The sequence below is a fragment of the Sorex fumeus genome, unplaced genomic scaffold (genome assembly GCF_029834395.1).
Source record: "Sorex fumeus unplaced genomic scaffold, SorFum_2.1 ptg000094l, whole genome shotgun sequence".
Taxonomy (NCBI): Eukaryota; Metazoa; Chordata; class Mammalia; order Eulipotyphla; family Soricidae; genus Sorex; species Sorex fumeus.
In genome coordinates, this window is record NW_026606151.1 from 11911074 (window position 1) to 11930080 (window position 19007).

The 19007-nt window shown below is 41.5% G+C and overlaps 1 pseudogene; it reads left to right on the forward strand.

Annotated features, from left to right (window-relative positions):
- Positions 1-7950: 7950 nt before the first annotated feature.
- The window catches only part of LOC130040115 (rRNA-processing protein FCF1 homolog), a 28499-nt pseudogene continuing 17442 nt past the window's right edge, over positions 7951-19007 (forward strand).

The window sequence follows — 19007 nt, forward strand, 5'->3', positions numbered from 1 at the left end:
TGAACTACAATAAAATATCAGCAAGAACAAGCTATTTTAGAGGTACTTTGCTATTTGCTTTAAAATATTGTTTCTCCTCATTATCTTCCTACATGATAATTACTATTCTTTCCACTTAGATGAGAAATCTGAGCTCTGAAAATATTATATAGAACTCATCCAATGTTATAAAGCCGAAAAAACTTTGAAAAGTGAAGCAAGCTCAGATTGATTCCACAGACTAAGTGCCTAAGCTAATATATAGCTGAAGCTTTAAGTCCAATGAAAGGGAGGAGAGTATCTTCCTATGGACCGCATAAACAAAACTTGAAAGACAGACTGGCCTGGAGTGATAGCACAGCAGTAGGGCGTTTGCCTTGCATGCAGCTGGCTGGCTTCGATTCCTCCACCCCTCTCGGAGAACCGGGCAAGCTACGGAGATTATCTCGCCTACTCGGCAAAGCCTGGCAAGCTACCTATGACGTATTCAATATGCCAAACACAGTAACACGTCTCATGATGGAGATGTTACTGGGCCCGCTCAAGCAGAAGAATAACGGGAGGACCGTGACCATGACGGTGAAAGTCAGACTGTTTCTTGACCCACTGTGATCAAATCTAATGTAGATATTAAAGCTCCAATCCAGCCCCATAAACCAGGGACACTGGCAAAAAGAAATGCGTCTTGCTTCTTTAGTGTTTATCTCTTTAGGATAAATGCTGCCACCCACCTCCCTCCTGACACTGTTTAAGGAATCAACTGATAAAGATAAATAAATAGAAGGAAAGCACTTATAAATATTATCCAAGAACTGTTCTTTCCAATTCTAAACACCCGTGCCATGGATTTCCAAATTCTGGTTTAGCCTTTATATTTTTTTAAGTAGAAACACAAATAGGTAGGTGGGTGTATCCATACAAAAATTAACACTTCACCCTGTTTTTTAGACAGGATTTGAAAAGATTTGCAGCTGCCACCTGAGAATATTCTATAGACATCAGGCCACATGATGACAGTGAAAGAAACTGAAGTGCAGCAGACAGAATGATGCCCACCCCATCTAAACTGAAATCGTGAAGAGGTACGGGTGTGATTCTGCTTAAAAGTAGGACATGGGCAGAGGTCCCTGCCCATGTTAGTGATCTTAAGAGGAAAGCATTTCAGGTGGGCACTAGAATCGAGGACTGGTGTCCTTGAAAGAAGAGGAAAGAACAGAGGGTCACTAAGGGATGCCAGTCAGTTGTGTGATGGTGCAGAAGAAATGGGAAGAATCCAGCCATGGGCCTGGAGGTTTAAGCATCCCCAGGAGCTGGAAGAAACATAGACAGATTCTTCTTTGTCCATACAGAGACTTCTCAGAGTAGACAGTTCTGTCAAGGTCTTGAGCTGGACCAATTTCCAGAACAGGGAGAGAAGAAGCTTCCATTGTTTTACGTCACTTAGTTGATAGTTACTTGTTATGGCGACCCTAGAAAACAAGGGGGGATGTGACTTCATAAGGTCTGTTCTCAAGTGATCAGAGAGGCATTATCTCCTGCACCCCTTTAAAATTCCCCCTGAAAAGGGGAGTGGTCATGAGTGATTTTGGTGGTTGTTGACAGCCAATCCAGGGCCAGGTCGCTGCTTCAGAGAAAGAGCTCAAATATGACCCCAACTTCTCCATGTTACGGGGAAGGAACATTCAGTTACAAACACATGATCGGCCTTGCTGCTTATCTCTGATTATGTTTGATATCATTTTGTGTTTCAAGGTTTTTGTAAATAGACTGATGCTGAGTGGAGCTAGCACTCCATTTGAGTCAAGAATAAAAACGCTAGTGATAAAATTTGCACATTAAAATTTTGGATGGTATCAGATGGTCTCGGCAGAAAAGGTCCCAGTGGATGGTAATTACTTTTACAGTTCACCTTGGCTACCAAATAGAATGTGAAATGCAGGAGGTAGAAAAAAAAAAAGCTGTTTAAATGTATCAGAGGAGAGAGGATGTGAGGTGTTCTGTGTATTTTTTAAAATCTATGTTTAATCTATGTTTATTAAAGGAATGGAGATCCGGCCCTGGTTCCTGGAGCCTGCAAAAAAAAAAAACTGGAAACCCCTCTATTAATATTTGATAGAAGAACAAACAATAAAACACGTTTTTTACATACCTGTTATCTGATTAAAAATAGGATATGCTATTCTGGAGTATGTGATCACAGAGACTGAACTACTTGGCAAATTATAAGGTATTTCTGAGGATATAAGAGGTGGGAGTTTCTTAGACCACGTCAGAAACCACCTTCTTGCCTTTTCTTCCAATTATTCCCTTGTCACCACAATCAACAACATCGAATCGAGGATATTAAAAAGGCTAAGTAGCCATGAGTGGGTGTTGAGAAGAACAATAAAGCTTAGCTCTCATAAAAGAGTTTAACATTCTTCACCTTGCTGATCTTGCAAATATAACCTAAGGCCCCACCCAGCATATGTCATGCCCAAGGATCATGCCGGCAAAAGAAGCGGAAGCAGGTGTTCCCCATAAAGGCCTGGACCCCGAGGGCACCACCTGTGTCCACATAAATTCAATGCAAACAATACACAGCTACATTGTAAGCAAGGTTATAGGATTCATTATCCTCTGCTGCCAAGGCAAGGTAAGGAGGACAGGAAATTTGGCTCCGTTAAACATCAAAGATGCATCGCCAAGAACATATGCAGGGACAAACTTCTCATCTCTCCTGAAATCTTTTAGAAACAATGTTCATCTCTTGGCCAATAAGTAACTATCCATTTATATCCAAAGTTATACGTAGCGTTGAGGTCACTATCAGCACCTGAAACAGAAGGTCACTGGTTGGGATTCCTGTATTTTACATCATGTCAAGTCCCTGAGCATAGCTTCATTTCCCTGGCACCAGATCTGGAGGAATAAGTAGCAGCTCACTGTAGCTGGTACTTGAAGCTTCTGGAAGGGGAGCACAGAGGGAGATGTGGCGAGACCTCCCCTGTGCTGTAGATCACTTGCACCTTGAAGCAGCAACATCTATGATTAGCTGTGAGAAGTGGAGACACAGAGGTGGACACAGAAGGGGCTTACGGAGCCATGGAGGGAAGCATGCCTGATATGCAGTGACTTCTTCCACATCTACTGAACTGACTGCCTTTTCCTTAGCAGACACAGGAGGAAGTGGTAATATTCCCCACAGCAGTTCCAACCATCACATGGAGATGCCTAACTTCCATTGAGTCACGGTCACGGAAAGTCACGGTCCTCCCGTTGTTCATCGATTTGCTCGAGCGGGCTCAGTAACGTCTCTATCATGAGACTTGTTTTTACTGTGTTTGGCACATGGAATACATCACGGGTAGCTTGCCAGGCTCTGCCGTGAGGGTGAGATACTCTCGGTAGCTTGCCGGGCTCTCCGAGAGGGGCGGAGGAATAGAACTCGTGTCGGCCATGTTGGCTGCGTGCAAGGCAAACGCCCTACCCACTGTGCTATCCCTCCAGCCCACTGAGATGTTGCCTTAATCATTACTAGACCATAACTTCCATTGAGATGTTACCTTAACCATAATGCCCAAAAGTAGAGAGAGAGTATGGGGGAGTGTCTGCCTTAGAGGCAGGGGGAGGATTAGAAAGGGGTAGAGGGTATACTGGGGACATTGGTGGTGGAGAATATGCACTGGTGGAGGGATGGGAGTTCGATCATTGTATGACTGAAACTCAAACATGAGAGCTTTGCAATGTATCTCATGGTGATTCAATTAAAAAAAAAACTAGGTGAAAAATAAAGAGATGTTGCCTTTATTGGGAGCTGCTGAGGCCTCTTGGGACCCAGGATGTCAGCTGTTTGGTGCTTGGGTGCTGCATATCTGCATGCCTAGAGGGAGAGGCATTATTTTAACTGTGTCCAACGACTATAGACATGTCTGTAGAAGCAACTGGAAATGCTGCACCAATAACCAGAGTCTCCCTGAGAACATGAGACTCAGGACACTGGGTTCTGTTAACACCCACTTCTGAACAAAGGCTGTGTTTCTTTTGAAATATGTCAGTTCTTTGATAACTGCACATGGCAGATTTTACTGATGTCATGTTGGACGTAGCACCTGGTCCTGACCAATCCCATTGTTAGTGATGGTTTGTGAATGTTTGGGGAACTTTGGGCCGATGAAAATGTTCCTCCTGCCTCCCATTCAATGCACACATCACATCTTCAAAGCAAGAGCTTTCAAGTTCTGTGTATTCCTAGGCCTCTCTCCCCAAGGCCGTGTCACAAAATAAACCCCAGTGCTATGAAGCGAGAAAACCAGGCCTACATGGCAGATGCCTTTTAAAGGAGGTTTTAATGATTCAGCCCTATAGTTGTACATAAAATATTTCAAGTGTTTGGTTAATTAAATTTGTTCAACTCATAAAGAGCTGATCCATTTAGATACAAGCCAAAATCATTTATTGGTGAATAGTCACATCCCCCCCCGCCAGAAATAAGAAAATACCTATTGTTGCCCCCCCTCTTGACTCCATCTCCTAATATTCAGTCATGTCTTTTCGATAACTAGAATATCATCTCATTAAAAAGCAGGTCAGTGCTTTCCCAAAGACTTGTCTTCAAGACTGAACAATTTCTAGCAGCACTTTTCAAGCAGAAACGACACTTGGGTGGTGATTCCCCTAGCATGTAAAAATCTGCTTTGTGAAATGCATACAGATTAAAAAAAAAAACCAAAAGGGCAGCGTGCTTGCCAAAACAGTCACTGACTATTACAGAAATTAAATGTGCAGGAAATTCAAGGCACTTTAATGTAATCAAGTGGTCCTGTGGTTTGTCTCCTCCCCCCACGCCCGGAGACTAAATGACTAAAGTTCCTGCTTTGCAAATCTCATTTCTTGCCCAGAATGGGCCTCCTAATTGGCTCCCAGGCTGGCAGGTCCATCGAGATGTGGGAAATGGCTGTTGTGGGGAGTTTGATGCTGAAAAGGGTCTGTCAGATTTTGCTTTCCTGAAACCACTCACTTTCGCTGGGCCTCTTGTCACTCCCCCCACCACGACTCCCCTTGCCTGCTCATTTTACCCACATTAAAGCTGTAAGTAAATAAATGACAGGCTGTGGCCTATCATCAGGTGACAGATCATCCTGCACTGGCGCTGAAGAGCACAGACGCTGTCATCTGTCTGGTCTCCCTCACGTTCCCTGTCAGCCCCGCTGCATCCCGGTGGCATGTCACAGTCATCGGAGCAAGATGAATACAGCCGTGTAAACATCAGCTCAGGAGCCGAGTCAATCACACACAGGCGCTCACTGCACAGACGGAATTCAGCAGCCTGAGAAGAAACACTGGGAGCTATGGGGGGCTTTTTAGGGGCCAGTCACAGTGACTGGGAGTTGTCATGGCATTGGATTTAGCAGGGTTTGTTCTCAAGTGGTAGGGGAAACGAATCCCCCCTGCCTCAGTCTACTAAGAATCTGGATAGGGACGAGAGAGATAGTATGGAAGTGTAGGTACTTCAAGGACAATAGAGACAAGGGCCAGGAGGACAGCTCTGTGGTTTGGAAGCCTGTCTCATATGCTGGGGGAGAAGGGAGTTTGCATAGAGAAGGGACCACCAAGTCAATGATGGTTGGAGGGATTGCTTGGATGGGAGATGTGTGCTGAAAGTAGACTAAGGACCAAGTCTTTCAGTATCTGTATTGCAAACCATAATGCCCCAAAATAGAGAGACAGAGAGAGTAAGAAGGTAGGTGCCAGCCACAGAGACAGGGGGTGGGTTAGAAAGGGGGTGGTGGGAGGGATACTGGGGACATTGGTGGTGGAAAATGTATGCTGGTGGAGGGATGGGTGTTCAATCATTGTACAACTGAAACTCAATCATGAAAGCTTTGTAACTGTATCTCACAGTGATTCAATAAAAAATTAAATTAAAAATAAAAAGAAGCCGCCAGCAGGTCAATCTGTACCTGTGAGGTGAGTGCATCAGCAGCCTGATGGCAATGTCAGACTTTCAGATACCCCAAAATTGCTGCTGTGCCTTTGACCAGACCCCAAAAACTTGGGGCAAAGTTTACCAAGAAAGTAAACGGCCAAAAGTTAGGCATGTGGGAGACACACCCACAAACCACCTCCGGCTCAGCTATATAATTGGAGGCATGGTCTCTCCGGTTCCTGATCGAACTGCTTAATGGCCATGATCCCAGAGTCTCAGAAACAAATCCTGGAACCCAAAGGCTTTTGGCAGAAATGCATCCTGTTCCTGCAGTAGGTTATTGGCGCTGTGCCACTCCAGGTGGAAATAGGTTTCATGCCTTGGCCTGTTCCCCCTGGCAGCCTGGTGACCACCATCCTCCAGAGGCCACTGGACAGTCAGATTTGAACCTGCAGTGACGAGACACACAGGGCCTCACCACATGGGGGTGGAGCCGACTCTTTCTCCCAATCCCAACGAGACCCTGAGTCACCGCCTATAAACAGCCTCTCTGGCTCCTGATCAAGCTGATTAATAGCCATGATACCAGAGACTCAGTAACAAATCTTGAAACCCAGTGGCTTTTGGCAGAAATGCATCTGGACTGCATACAGGGTGGCCGCCGGCTCAGAGCTTATTGGAAAGCCAGGTATGAGTCGGTGGTGATGGGGCAACTGCAGTCTCATGGGAAGGAGGGTGGTATCGGCTCGTCCTTCACGCCCTACAGAGATTACAAGTTGTCCCCCACAAGCAGCTCTCTGGCACGGTCATGGCTCCAGAGGCAAAAAAAACTTAGTCCAGAGCCCAGCAGCTTGCAGAAGAAAAGTGAACGGACCATGCATTAAACTACAATGCAATGCCTCCCCAGGAGGGAAAGGGTGTTGCTCTCTTCCACCTTCCCCCCCCACCCCCCCGGCAGCAAGGTGGCCACCGCCTCAGAGCTTATAGGAAAGGCAGGTACGAGTTGGCAGTTATGGGGCAACTGCAGTCTCATGGGAAGGGGAGAGGTACTGGCACGTCCTTCATGCCCTACCGAGGTCACGAGTTACCCCCCACGAGTGACTCTCCGGCATGCCATAATACCCTACACACAGAAACCAATCTCATAATTGTCTGGCTCTTTGCAGAAACCCAAAATCGTGGCCGCATGGCATTATATGATTCTCATAACCAGCTATAGAAAACAAAATATTTCACAATGCCTTTTCAGCAATTCTGATTGTTTGGGGGGAAATTCTAAACAATAATGGTGCATCTTTTGTCAAAATAATGAATGTAATCAATGTAGAAAAGAGTTGAGTGGAAATCATCTGCCTCACAGGCATTTGAAGGGGTGGGAGGGGCGTATACTGGGGTACTTGGTGATGAAAAATGAGTACTGGTGAAGGGAAAGGTGTTTGATCATTGTATGACTGAGACTTAAACCTGAAAGCTTTGTGACTTTTCCCACAGTGATTCAATAAATAAATATAAAAAGAAAAAAAGAAAAAAAGAAATTAACGTGGAGTTCATGCCCAATTCAATCAGCTAATCAGTGGCTGAATAAATAGCAGTACTCCTACAAAAAAAATAAAAAATAATAAAAAATAAGTTAGGGTGCTTGCCAAGCATGCAACTTACCCCAATTAGACCCCTGGAACAGCAGATTGTCCCTTGAGCACTGAGCCACGAGTAAGCCCTAGCATAACCTTGTGTCACTGAAACCCTCCCCAAACGCAAGCCAAAAAAAAAAAAATGTGAGTCTATCAGAGTTCCTCTTGCTCAAGTTTCCACTCCATAGTTAAACCTTAGTTACTGGATTTGCTGGTCTCTATTTTAGGGTCCTATAAAGCTTCCCCAGAACTTGACCTGCTCCTCCAGCTACAAGTGTAGTCACATTTCAAGAAGGAAAAAAGGAGGAGAAACTGAAGCATCTCCACTAAAGTAGCACTTGGAGGAATGTTTAGAGGGCTGTTCCAAAACAAATAACAAAGGCTGCATTAAAATAAATAGAGCTGAAAGGAGCCCGGGCTCACAGTGTGGACATGGGGAAACAGAAGAAGACCAGGAAGTAAGTGACCATGAAGAGAATGTTCAGTCTCAGAGACCAGTGGCTGAAAGAAAAGTACAGATTAAAACCTAAAAAGAAAGTAGAGAAAGATCCCAGTGCACTTAAGGAAAGAGAAGTCACCCAGCACCCTTTCTGCTTATTTTTCCAGTATAAGACACAACTGGTCCCACCGTACCATATCCTGGTTGATACCAACTTTATCAACTTCTCCATCAAAGCCAAATTGGACTTGGTACAATCAATGATGGACTGTCTGTGTGTCGAGTGTATCCCTTGTATAACTGACTGTGTCATGGCTGAGATTGAGAAAATGGGGCAAAAGTGTTGAGTAGCTCTCAGGATTGCCAAGGATCCAAGATTTGAAGGAGTACCATGCATACACAAAGGAACCTATGCGAATTACTGTTTAGTACAAAGAGTAACTCAACACAAATGTTACATTGTGGCTACTGTTGACTGAGAGCTTAAAAGAAGAATTCCAAAGATCCCCAGAATTCCTATCATGTACATTTCTAATAGTAAAGGTAAAGGTAAAGGCCCTCCCATTGTTCATCGATTTGCTCGAGTGGGCCCAGTAACGTCTCCATTGGAGATTTTGCTGTTACTGTGTTTGGCATATCGAATACATCACGGGTAGCTTGCCAGGCTCTGCTGTGCGGGCGAGATACTCTCAGTAGCTTGCCGGGCTCTCCGAGAGGGGCAGAGGAATCGAACTCGGGCCGGCTATGTTGGCTACGTGCAAGGCAAATGCCCTACCACTGTGCTATCGCTCCAGCCCATTTCTTTTATTATTATTATTATTATTATTATTTTTATTTTTTTTATTAGTGAAACACCATGAGGTGCAGTTGTAGATTTACAATTTTTGTGCTTGGGTTTCGATTATACAATGATCAGATACCCATCCCTCAACCAGTGCCCATTTTCCACCACCATGGATAACATCCCCCCCACCCCCATTCCCCCATCCCCCTCTGCCTCTGTGGCAGGGCAATCCCCTGTGTTCTCTCTCTCCTTTTGGGTGTTGTGGTCTGCAAAAGAGGCATTGAGTGGCAAACATGTTCAGTCCATAGTCTACTTTCGACATGCATCTCCCCTCCTGGGAGGATCCTCCAAACACCCTTTATTTGGTGCTCCCTTCTCTATCTGAGCTGCCCTTTCCTCTAGAATGCCTGGCTGGCCACTAAGCTATGGAGTAATCCTCCTGGTGTCCAGCCCATTTCTAATAGTAGGTAGAACATTGAGCTATGCTGGATGATTACCATATCCTGGTTAATACCAGGAGCCCCTCAGTTCTAGTTCCTTAAGACAAAAGTTCAGCCTGCCTTCAACTTTCTTTGTTGCCGGTTCACTAAATGTGCTCCAGTATGTGTAGAAATTATCATTCCACTCACCCACTTGCTCTGTCATGAGCTGAGAATGGTAAAGTACCTTCGCTTTTTGACGTTTTGAAAATACTTTGGGAGCCAGAGTGATAGTAGATAGTAGCGCATTTGCCTTGCACGCAGCCAACCTAGATTCGATTCCTGGTACCCCACATGATCCTCCCAGCCCTCCAGGAGTGATCCCTGGACACAGAGCCAGGAGTAAGCCCTGAGAACAGCAGTTGTGGCCTAAAAACAAAACACTCCAGGAAAATGTTATTTTGTATCATTACAAGTTTTGTTTGCATATCTTTTATAAATCCTAGTTGCTTACATAAAAAATAAAAATAAAAAAATAAAATAAATGGAGCTGTAAAAATATGATGCGAAAGTCCAGATTTGAAGAAAAACCCTGAGATGTCTCCCCAGAGGGAAGCAGTCACCTCTGACTATCCCAAGAAATGGCCAGCTTCCACTTGTCACAATGGCCACTTTTGGTTGCTGCCTTTTAAAAGTTTAAAAAATTAATTTTTACGTGAAAATCCTTAAATCTCACCATTGGGTTGTTAAGTCCTTGTCTAAGGATTTATAAAGCTTTTTGTTGCTAGCTGGGCCTTCTGTGTTACTGTTTTTTTTGTTTTTTGAGTTTAGTTTGCTTCTGTATTACAATCCCATCATCGATGGCTGCCATTTTAAAAGATCTCTTCTTCTTTTGCAAATATGACTATTAGTCATGCCTCTCTGGTGAGTGTATTTAGTCTGGTGAAAGTGATCATCGGATACATGGAGAGGAGTCCTGGATGGACAGGCCGCCATCTGAGGTCATTTGCTCAAGCATGAACGATTCTGAAAACTAGTTAGTTTTATCCTTGAGAGCACTCCTCCAACTCTCCAGCAGTGTAAAGTATTGAAGCAATAGTACCAGCACCACTGGGATTAGCCCAAACCCTACATCGGAGGAAAGGAGAGTTGCAGATATGCTCCAGAGCATTGAGATCATGCCTCTGAACTCTGGATGTTGGGAGCCCCGCCTTCTTTGATCCACATTTGAAGATTCTGAAAATTCCGGTCCAGTCCTACTTTTTCAGTCACACTTCTTTTGAATGTTTGTATGGGATGGGGATTTTGAGGCAAGGGAGTTTCCAGACAGAGCTCAAGAGACTCCTTCTGATGGTGCTCAGCAGCCAACTGGACCAGGGATTCAGTACATGGGTCCAGGAAGCTGTAAAATTCTCAAGGGTTAGGAAGTGCTCAGGGTATCCTACAGGGCTATACCTGGAGATGCTCAGGGAATCGTGAGGATGGTGAGGAGGTTGTGGCTTTATGTAAAGCACCTGGCTTAATCCTGTATGATCACTCTCTGCCCTATAACCACATTTCTTCTCTCTCTTTGTCTCTCTCTGTCTCTCTGTCTCTTTCTGTCTCTCTGTCTCTCTCCGTCTCTATCAGTCTCTATCTCTCTGTCTCTCTGCCTCTCTCTGCCTCTCTCTGCCTCTCTCTCCCTCTCTCTTTCTGCCCCTTTCTCTCCTCCCTCCCTCCCTCCCTCCCTTCCTCCCTCCCTCCCTCCCTCCCTCCCTCCCTCCTTCTCCCTCCTCTCTCTCTCTCTCTCTCTCTCTCTCTCTCTCTCTCTTTCTTACACACACACAGACACACACACACACACACACATACTTTCCTTTTTGTTGCTTTGTCATGACTGCAGGTCGACAAGCTTGGCTGTCTTTCTTGTATGACATCCTAATATCTCCAATGACTGGGCTGGAGCGATAGCACAGCGGGTAGGGCGTTTGCCTTGCATGTGGCCGACCCAGGTTTAATTCCTCCACCCCTCTCAAAGAGCCCGGCAAGCTACCGAGACTATCTCACCTGCACAGCAAAGCTGGCAAGCTACCCATGACATATTCAATATGCCAACAACAGTAACAACAAGTCTCACAATTTGTTATGAGGTGTTACTGGTGCCCGCTCAAGCAAATCGATGAACAAGGGGAGGACAGTGCTACATTGCTACATCTTCAATGACCACTCCCAACATAAAGGGCATAAAGATACTGGGAGGCAGGTCTTTAAGAGGTGATTCAATCATGCGGAGGAGCCCCCCTGTATGGTATCAAGGCTTTGATTAGAGACCCTTCAGGCTCCTAAGCCCTGTCACCACACCAGGACAGAGACACAGAGAGAAGTCACTTAACTGTGAACTAGGAATACAGCTTGTGCCATATATGAAATTTGCTGACATCCTGTCCAGAGATTTCCCAGGCTCCAGAACTAAAAGAAATGAATTTCTGTTGCATCTGAGTCATGCTGTTTCTTATATTTTTGATATGGCAGCTGTAACAGACTAAGACATTTCCTTCAACCTTATTCCTTAGGCAAATCTTGTCACCCTTGAGCCACAATCTTCTGGGGTTGATTTCCTATGTCTAGACGAATAGCATTCCTGTTCCTAGAGATACATCTCATTGTTCTGTCTATCCATTACAAAGACACATACGCACTAACCTGGAATTCTGTTTCTAGGCATTCACCATGAAGGAAAAGCTTTCACTAAGGATTATCTTTCTATCGTGTTTATAATAGAAAAACAAAAGAGAAGGCTGTCTCTAATTTTATTAGCTAAGTCATCATACATCTATGTACCATTTACAGACAATAAAAAATTGATGCTAATGACTTACACTGATTCCATTGAAATGATGATAACCATTACATGATATTTGATAGAAAAAACTGTTACAAAATCACCATATACAAATAGATTTTTTTCATTTTTAAGGTATTATCTGTCTTATTTGTTCATTATCATATTTGTGTGTATTCATATTTATATTGTGTCTGAGTCTAGAAAGGTATACCTCCATATGCATATGAGTTATCTATGAACAAGCCAACTATTTTGTGGTTTTCTCTGTATAGCTTATCTCTAGTTTATAGTCTTTCAAAAGAAAATATGCATTTCCTTTCTATGAAAAAATTTTGATGTAAGCCATCTATCCTTCATACTCCAATTTAAAGACTTCTTCCACACAAAATGATTCCATAATCTTTATCAGAAAATTCTTTTTCTCAATTTTATCGCCATCAATTTTATGTTAAATTATAGGTTGGGTTAACAACACTTGTATAACATTAAAATATAAATTACCTGAAAGTAGGAGTACCTTCTAATTTATTCTTGATTATAAACTTGCAGCAAGTGTTTAACAAATGTCTGTTGTATGAGTTGATATTGTCTGCATAAACAGCAATTTAAAAGTTTGGCTGCTGCACGTTGAGTCACTAGAAATATACCTTTTAAAGGTACAAAGCCCCAGATTTATTGGTGCTATGATCCAAGTAGCTAGCACTGTTTTAAATTAGAAGTGGAAAATCACTGTTACAACAATGCTGCCAGGCGTTTCCTTTAGCTTAATATAAGCATTCTCCTTTAAGTCTGGCAAGCTTGTTCACATTATCTGTCCACATATTTGTGCTTTAGGTTATTAATGACCTGAATTAATTCCTGCCCTTGCAAAAGTATATAAACAGTCATTAACTGATCAGACATCATAATCAAGGTGCCTGGAACATTGCGAATGTTTAATAAATGTTTGCTAGTAAATGATCATACTCTCCTGTCACATACCTAACCTTCAGAGCCTGTATATTGCAGGAAGTTCTTGTCTAATTGCCTTGACTTACACCTTTCCTGTCTCCCCAATCCTCCACTAACTGTCTTCTTGAGAGGTGATTCACCTCTTAACCTAATCATAATATTTTTGTAAGTACAGACTTTTCAGCCAGCATGGTACAGGAGAATCAGACAAATGTGCATAAAACAAAAATGTCATGATTAAGATCAGAGCTTCTAGGATGGAGAATACAACCCATGCTTCTGAGTATTGAGTCCTGGGCTCTGTCCGTGGTGTCAGAGAGGAGTTAGGGGCAGATAGGAGCTCATAATCAAAATTGTTATCTGGCAGTAGATGTATAAAGAATAAAAAATCCAGCAAGGGTGCTACAGTCGTGGTAATTCTGGGAGAAAGCTTCAGAGTAAATCCTGGGGAAATTCCATTAAGGAGAATAAAGTAGCAAGATAGTTCAAAGAATTTTTCCAGATATCTTCTGTAACCCATGCCAGGCACAGCTAAGTGTTTGTCACTGTCACTTGTTGTCACGGCTGCTTATCAGTTTTGTTCTTTAGTCATTGTTTCTCCTAATCTCTCACTTGACTGATCCTAAATCCCAGCCAGCCCTCAGTCTCCATCTCCATCACCACCAGTCAAGGCTCAATCCTATGGTCACCATTGAAACATCCAGTAACTGCAGAAGCAGCTGTGTGTGAGAGACCAAAGAGATGAAGATCAAGAAAAAAGTTGGGATGGGAAAAGCAACAAATGAGATGGAAAAAGCAACAAATGTCCAATGAAATATGGAATCTAGACTATCGTATTATTTAGAAATCACCTTTTCCTCTGTTAATCATCATATTTCAACAAGACAAGCACATAGGATTCAGTTGATTGCAGTGCCATCAGATTAACAAATCCTTCTCCATAGAGGTCAAATTGACCTTTTCTGAGTACCCATGAATTATAGGTTTTAAAAGCTCATTAGCATATATGGTTTCATTTTTTTTCACATGAGACAAAAATCTATGGTTAAAAGAAGTTCCAGCTTTTATTCGGTGCCAATGAAGAGGATAATTTTTGTAATTAGAATGTGTATGAATGTGTGCGAGTAGCACTAGCAATTTTAACTCCCTTCCCCTCCACAATCTCCTGGTTCTAATTGAAATGAAACAAGTATCATACACTGTGGAAATCACTTTAGAACGCTATTGAAAAAAATGAATCACATTATCATATGGGTTAAATAGTTAACAATGAAAACTAGACAGTTTTAGGAAAATAAAGCTATTTGATGTTTTTAAACCTCTCCTCACAAGCAAATAATCTAAGAAAAATGCACATAAGTTACTATTCTTAATATTTTCTTCTGTAGCATAGTTATTTGTAATTGATAGAAAAATGTGAGATTCACCCTATGTATCCTACTTATTTACATATACTTGCCTTACATTATTTTTTAATTCTTTCTCACTCTAAAACTTTTTCCTTTGTTTTCAATCAAGTATCTGTCTGTGCCAGACTCACCTACCTCCCACCTAAGTCTAGGGTTTTTTAAAAAAGTAAATTTGGGGGGTTGTTATCTTCTGTTCTAATTTTTCTACTATGGAAAAATAAATATAATATAAAACTTATTATCTTAACCGTCCTTAAGTATAGTGTACAGTTGCCAAGTATAGTCATCATTCTGGCCATCACCATCCTCAACTCTGTTTCTATGCAGAGTAGTTTATAAAACTGAAACTCGGTGACCATTAATAGCAATTTTAATTACCATTTCCCCTTTTCCTAGGAAACTACCATCCTTCTTTTTTCCTTTGATTATTTTTTTCTCCCAGTTGCTGGAAGCTACCGATCTGTGCTGTTTCATGAGTTGGGTGTGTTTGATGAGCTGAGACTCCACATATGTGAATATGATATGTAGCTATATCCCACAGTATTTGTCATCTGCCACAGTATTTTGATAAAATGTTTTATATTTCACTTTGCATAATGTCTTTGAGGGACATTCAGAGTTGACACTATAGAGTAATCTTGACCCCACATTTGTTCCACAATGGAGGAAAATTGGTCAGTAAGAAATCTTTGCATCTAAGAGTTCCCTGCATTAAGAATATTCATTGGGCCAGAGAGAAAGCACAAGGGGGAAAGGCTCTTAAATAGTACAGGGGGTAAGGATGATTAAATACCTGGCACTGCATATGGTTTCCCAAGTACTATAGGAGTGATCCCTTAGCAAGGAGCCAGAACTAAGTGCCCCCCCCCACACAAAAAAAATGCTTATGTATCTGTGGTAATTATCAGAGGGAAAGGATGGGTAGCAGACATCATTTTTGTTGTGGTTTGGTTCCATTTGGTGGTGGATATTGTGGATACTATACCTATAGAAGTGTTAAGCTATAATCCTGAAATTCCATGATTGTTGTAAACTAGTGAGAAATAAATAAGAAAAATATCTCTAACTGAATCTTAAGTGAGAAAAACACAGAAATAATTTTAAAAAGAATAGCTTTCATATTACCATATTTTGGAGTAACCACTTATAGTTTCAAAATTCTTCACCTTTAAATGCATCGATTGCATAGTTCTTAACAAATACCACCATATAATTTAAAATAATATTTATTAAATTTATAAACAAACTGGATAAAAAAATTAAACTTTAAAAATCCAGGTGTAGCTTTCTAGTTTTCATTGCAAATCACCTTTTCTAATTTTACACAGAGCTAGAAAAAAAATAGTCCAGTGGGAATTACACATATTTTTACTAAGATTCATGAAAGTCTATTTCAGGTAATTTTTTGGCTCTAACATAGATTTCTCTTCACTTTCTAGCTAGAGATGCAAAAGATAGATACCATGAAAATTAAAATATGTGAAAGAGACCGTCAAATTGTTCTTCATAAAAACTAAAGAGCTTATCTCTCTCTTCTGCTAAATCTTTTAAGGAATTTTCCACATTGTCAGCATTATTAAGGCTAAAATTAATTAACCAAGATTTTCAACTGGAATTTTAAGAACTATGTATGTTCCTTTTCTGCGTTGGCATGCAAAATTGAATCGGCATCTGTTTCTGTTCAAGAACTCCATCAATGGGCACTTTAAGTTGGCTCACTCCATAAGCAAGTCAGAAGGTGGAACAGCAAAAAATATAAGAGGGTTCATTAAATGATCAGACTCGACAGGACTTAGAAGTTTTCCTAGCAAAAAGATTTCCTGGAGGCAAATGATGTTAAGGATGTCTCGGCATAAAGATTTTCACTCTGGACAAAAGAGAACATAAATAGTGACATTAAGGATGCCAAGGTTCTTCTTCCAGGAAGCGCCCTCAGGCCACTTAAGTGCAGTGATCAAGTTGCCTTTGTGGCTAATCATTTAATCTTACCAGAATTAACTTGGTGGAATACAGTTGGGAGACTACACTTCCCCTGTTTCTGTTTGGGTAGGGAACTTGCATCACCTTAGGAATGAATCCATGCATATCTATGCATAGCCTGAAAGGAGTGTCCTTTGGAATCTGATAGAAGATCTTCACGCAAGTGTGTATGTCCACCCTGGCAACTTATGAACGCTTCCAAACTCTTCTAATCACTGGTAGGGGAGAAACCATTCCCCCAGAGTAGAGAGTCAAGGTGTGGTCAATGACTTCCGCAAAAAAAAGAGGCAAAGAATTGAATCTGTAGCTAAGCCTCTAATCTTCATGAACCTGCCAGTTAATGTAGAACCATATTCTAAGCATTTCTGAGAAATCCTTTCTTTTTCTCCCCTTCATATTTGTATCAATCAAGCATCAGTTCCATCTTTGTGCACAGTAGTGGTCGGTCAAGACAGGGCCCTCACTTGCCAAGATGCAAGTGTCTTGTCTTGCCCCAGGTTGCCAGAAACTGGTTGCACTGGGATTCTTCTGTCACTCACTGCCCGCTTATGCTTGCCAGCACTGTAGAGTAGGGAGGGAGGAGCCAGGCAGTTAGCACCGCACTGATTTAGGAAGCTGACTTCCACCACCACAACATCAGGGAGAGTAAGAACATCACTGCAGCCTGCTACTACTGAGCTTAAGGACAGGAAACTGTATCACTGCTTTTATTTATTTATTTATTTATTTATTTATTTTTAGTTCATTACCTCTGTTGCATTTAGTGGCACTCAGAAAAAGCTGCTTGAACCCCAACATCTTTTGAAAATGCTTAGCTGTACAACAATTTTCTCAAAAACATGAAATTCTTAGAACAGCTGAATCAGAAAAATTTTCTCAATTTTCATACTAAATAGTACCACCCCTCTTCCCCAGCAGAGTAAGTGGTGATACTGAATGTGTGCAGGTGTGTGTGTGTGTGTGTGTGTGTGTGTGTGTGTGTAAGTAAACGAAATAGGATGGAGTTCAGAAAGAGTGCCCAATATTTTTTTATTTTTTTAAAAAAGAATGTCAACCACAGATACAAAAAAAAAGGGACTAAATGAACAAATGAAATATGTTCTCTTGAATGAATGAAGGCCACTCGTTGTATTCTGACAACAATTTAAAGTGATCAAGGGAGTTGTGGGGAAGAGGATTTGAAACACAGAATAATATATTGATAATACTGTTATATATATATATTTCTCTTTAATATAAAAATATATGTTTATATATTTCTCTCTCTCTCTCTCTATATATATATAGAGAGAGAGAGGCTAAAATTAATTAACCAAGATTTTCAACTGGAATTTTAAGAACTATGTATGTTCTTAAAATATATATATGCACACACACACTCCTGGTGCTGCAGTGAGTTGACACAGATACTGTAGAATTGTTCACATTTGAAAGAAGAAATAATTTACCCAGTACCATTTAAGAAATTACTATTCAATTACTTAGGCATGGGTAGATTTAGTAAAAAAGTTGTTTGGACATAAGTTGATAAGTGGAACTATTTAATATTTCTTTTAACCTTGGAAAACTCAAATATTGCTGAGGTACTAAGGGTGATGTGAAGAAAATCATTTGGGAACATTGGGCCTAGCCAATCAATAATCAACAATGATGACCAATGACTACAAATTCCTGGGCAACAGAGACAAATAGAGCAAAGTTCTAGCCTTTGAAATGAGCTGTTAATAAGATGATGCTTTACAAAAGCTTTTCCTTAATATGGAAAAACTTAACTTAAAAACAAAATTTACGGGGCTGGAGCAATAGTACAGTGGGAGGGCATTTTCCTTGGATGTGGCCAACCCTGGTTCAATCCCCGTGTCCCATATGGTGCCACAAGCATGGCCAGGAGTAATTCCTGAGTGCAGAGACAGGAGTAACCCCTGAGCATTGTTGGGTGTGACCCAAAAAGAAAAAAAAAACTCAAATGTACATACAAAAATGTATTTATTTTTAGTTTAATGGGAAATATATTTTATTGTGCTTCCTTCCCCCCACCCCCTGTAATTTATATTCTAGAAAAAGCTAAGAGTTCATCAACTGGCTGATATCTTCTTTATCCAATTTTTGTAAACCACTATCACATGGTATGAAAACATGAAACATGCGAACTCTGAGAAAACATGTTTCTACACACAATGTTAGTAAGAGTGGTCTTGGACCATACACACAGGCTGCACAGCTTCTCCTAGTGAATATTTGACACTTAGAGTATTTTCCCAGAATTATTTGTTCCATGGGCATTTTTGCTACTTTGAGCCCCACCTGTCATGAGAAAAATACTATACAAAGGTTGTAATCTACAGGATTTCCTCCCTCCCTCCCTCCCTCCCTCTCTCCCTTCCTTCCTTCCTTCCTTTCTTCCTTCCTTCCTTCCTTCCTTCCTTCCTTCCTTCCTTCCTTCCTTCCTTCCTTCCTTCCTTCCTACTCCCACCTCCCACCACTCTAAGAGGACTGTATTTCCAGTACTGACCCCCTCATCACATACTTCAAAATGTATCTCCTTGCCTGATGGATACGTGTCTATACTATAGACATCCCCAATGACAAAGAAAATGTCGAAAGATAATTCTCTCATAAATATCACTTCTCGTAAATGATATTCCTACAGGGTCATAGCAGTAGAATACAAAGCATCATCCAT